The 3,671-nt window shown below is 45.8% G+C and overlaps 1 pseudogene; it reads right to left on the reverse strand.

The window, feature by feature from the left end:
• Nucleotides 1–589: 589 nt before the first annotated feature.
• LOC110332731 lies at nucleotides 590–850 on the reverse strand (annotated as a pseudogene).
• Between the last annotated feature and the right edge of the window lie 2,821 nt (nucleotides 851–3,671).

Raw genomic sequence — 3,671 nt, forward strand, 5'->3', positions numbered from 1 at the left:
CCCTCAGTTGGGTTGGGGTAACTATCTTCATGTCCCCTCAGTTGGGCTGAAGTAACTATCTTCATGTCTCTCAGTTGGGTTGAGGTAACTATCTTCATGTCCCCTCAGTTGGGTTGGGGTAACTATCTTCATGTCTCCTCAGTTGGGCTGAGGTAACTATCTTCATGTCCCCTCAGTTGGGTTGAGGTAACTATCTTCATGTCCCTCAGTTGTTTACTTTGGGAAATCACATGTCTTTGGGGCATCCTTGTTTTGCCATGAGGAGCACCACTCTACACTATTAATCATTGTTATTATTATTACTATTATTATTGAATCTCTGTTGGCCAGACTCAGTACCATTCATATTGGATCCCCAAGAGCTGGAGTGACATGTGGTTGTGAACCACCTGATGTGGATGCTGAGATTCAAACACAGATCTTCTGGAAGAGGAGCAAGTACTTGGTTTTTTTGTTTTTTGTTTTTTGTTTTTTTGTCCATATAATTACTGATTATTGAGAGAAACTACTCCTTGACCTACATATTCATGTTTCATAGTTCAGGAATGCAGGTCAGCAATGAACTTCTATGGAGCACAATCCGAAGAATTCTTTGCATTCTGAAATCACTTCGCACTCTGAAAGATACCAGCCTTCCTCATCTCTTCAAAATCTTTCATGGAATCATAATTTCTGTAGAATTCTGCATATGCCTTCTTTCTTGGCTCAGCCATGCCAAACTTACAGGCAGCGGCAACTCCCAGGTCACAATGAATGCCCAACCATATGAACCCACAGACGCTTGGCCAGAAGACCACGCATCTGTGGTTTGGGCAACAGCGCACCAGAACTCATGGTAGCCAATGTCCTCTACACCCACGTCCTTCGGAGCAAGTACTTGTAACACTTAGGTGTCTCTCCTCTTCCCACCTCTATTATTTTATGATCCTGTTGCTGTCCCAGAACTTGTTTGTGATCTCCAGCAGTCTTGATCTGCCCATCACTGATGCCTCTGTCCCTCTCTGGGGCATTGTTTGCTGCATTGTTAAGTGGAGCATTACTGTCAGAGAGTGTTTGCCACACTATGTGGCCTGAAAGAAAGTGGCCCTAAAGACACATAAAGAGTGGCATTATTGTCAATGATATGGCCTTTGTGGGAAGAAGCATGTCTCTGGGGGGTGGGCTTTGAGATCTCAGAAGCTCAAGCCAGGCCTAGTGGTGTGCTGTCCCTTCCTGCTGCCTATAGATCCAGATGTGGAACACTCATCTACCATGCTACAACTATGTCTGCCTGCATGCTATCGTGCTTCCTGCCATGATGATAATGGACTGAGCATCTGAACTGTAAGCCAGACCCAATGAAATGTTTTCCTTTATAAGATGCCACAATCATGGTGTGACACAGTCATAGCAATAAAACCCTAACTAAGACACACATTGACCAACTTTATCCAGCACATGGTTCTTTCTGTTCATTCATTGCCCAAGCCCTTCAGATCCTTCACAATGAAGCCTCTTTCTACCCTTAGCAGACCAGACTCTTCTCTGCCTGCATTATGGGTGGCTAAGAAATCATGAGAACATGGTCTCGGGTGGTGTGTTGTCCTGTGTGGAAGAGCCTGCGTATCATCTTCACACAGAGGGCTTCAGCTGTTGAATCTAGATGTTTTCAGTCCAGGACTCAAGGTACTAATTTTCAATGGTACAGCCCTTGACTTAACAATTCTCATCAAGGGAAGCTCGGGGACCAGTCTTCAGCTTAGAATGTTTTCCATGAGAGTCTGCTTTTGCTGTGAAGGGTGAGTGATTGTCTTTCAAAGCTTTTCTCAAAACCATCAATTATCATCTCCATGACAACCACCCAGTTTTGTGGTCCCAAACTTCTCAAAAGTCTACAGCAATGCACCCACTAGTGTATTCTCTGCCTGGCTACCATCCCACAGGACTGTAAAAGATTGGACCACAGCAGTGCAGTCTTCCTGCAGTGACCAATTACAATATACTAGTCACAAATAAAACAGAAACCCAGAAGTGCTTAGCTCTAGCCTCCCATGGCAGAGTCTGCCTCCACCCACCATCTCAGGCCAGATGCTAAGAAGAGAGTCAATGAGGCAGACAGGACTCGCTGGGGAAATCTCTTGGGAACACATCTGTCTAGAGAGAAGGGATCCAGGGAAGAAAGAGCGAGAGTCTGGCCAAGCATCCAGAGGTGGTTCTGGGTGTCCCTGTGGTAGACATGCCCTTCACAGATAGCTTGGTTGGCAGTCAGAAGTCTGAAGTTTGGTGTCCCTGCATCAGCTGTCTGTATCCTCTGCAGGGAGAGTTGAACCTGAGGGTGACAGTAATAAAGAGCAGTATTGTGACATCTGCTATGGTGAAAGAAGACCTGATATAAGACTTATCCTAGGGGAGAGAGATTGACTCATTTTGAATACAGTGGGGACAGTGTGGATCCTGGTTGGGTTCTTTGTTTGCTTGTTTGTTTGTTTGTTTTTTCTGTCACCTTGACAAAAGTTAAGAGGAACCTCAATGGAGAAAATACCTCTATCAGATAACCTGTGGGCAAGTCTGTAGTGCATTTTCTTGATTAAGGATTGATGTGGGTAGGCCCAGCCTATGGAAGTGGAGAGACAGTGCCACCCCAGGGCAGGGGATTCTGAGTTGTATAAGAAAGCAGGCTGAGTAAGCCATGAGAAGCAAGCCAGTGAGCATCCTCCCCCTCAGCTTGTTTCTCCTTCAGGCCCTGCCTTTAGGTTCCTGCCTTGTGTTTCTGCCCTGACTTCCATCAGTGATGGGAATGTGACCTGGAAGTGTAAGATGAGAAACCCTTTCCTCTCTAAGTTGTTTTTGCTCATGGTGTTTTGTNACAGCAACAGGATCCCTAAGTAAGACACTGAGGATTTATAAACCAGTTTCCATGGAGAGATTGGTAGGTGGAGAACTGCTGAGAGGACCTCTGGAGGCTAGAGATGTTCTTGCTTAATTGGCAGGCTGAGTGAGGTGAGCAGACACCCAGGGTAGGTAATTCTTGCTAAGTAGACTTTGTAAAATTCTTATGTTCACCATTTAAGGACAGGCTTAGTCAAGAAAAAAAAAAAAGCTCAGGGAAGCCTAAATCAAGCTTGTTCCAGATGAGAGTCTTTGTTAAGGGCAACTCATAGAGTGAGTCTTAGCCAGGAGATGTCATGAGGTCTTGGGAGTGAGTGTCTGGGTCTTACAGATAGCCCAGACCTATCAGTGTGTCATTAGGATTCTCTTTGCCTATTTCTTGGTAATGTGGTTTGAATGAGAACTGTCCCCTGTAGACTCCTGTAGTTGGCCACTCCTGGTCCCCAGTTGGCAGTGCTGTTTGGGGAGTTTATAGGCTGTTTAGGAGGTGCAGCCTTGCTGGAAGAAGTATATCACTGGGGGTGGGTTTTGGGGATCTACAGACTTGCCCTACTTCCTATTCTCATGTGCTTCCTGTGTACAAACAAAATGTGACCAGACAGCCCTGACCCCATGCCTGCCCTCCCCTTATGGACACTCTCCTCTTGGAACTGGAAGCCAATATAAATGAGTTCTCCATTAAGTTGCTTTCGCTCTTGGTGCCACATCACAACAACAGAGAAATAACAGACGCCTCAAGCCATTGTGGGGTGGCTATTTTCTGGCCCTTGCATTTCTCCAACCAATGCTATCTGGGTGGAGGC

The sequence above is a fragment of the Mus pahari genome, chromosome 14, assembly GCF_900095145.1.
Source record: "Mus pahari chromosome 14, PAHARI_EIJ_v1.1, whole genome shotgun sequence".
NCBI lineage: Eukaryota > Metazoa > Chordata > Mammalia > Rodentia > Muridae > Mus > Mus pahari.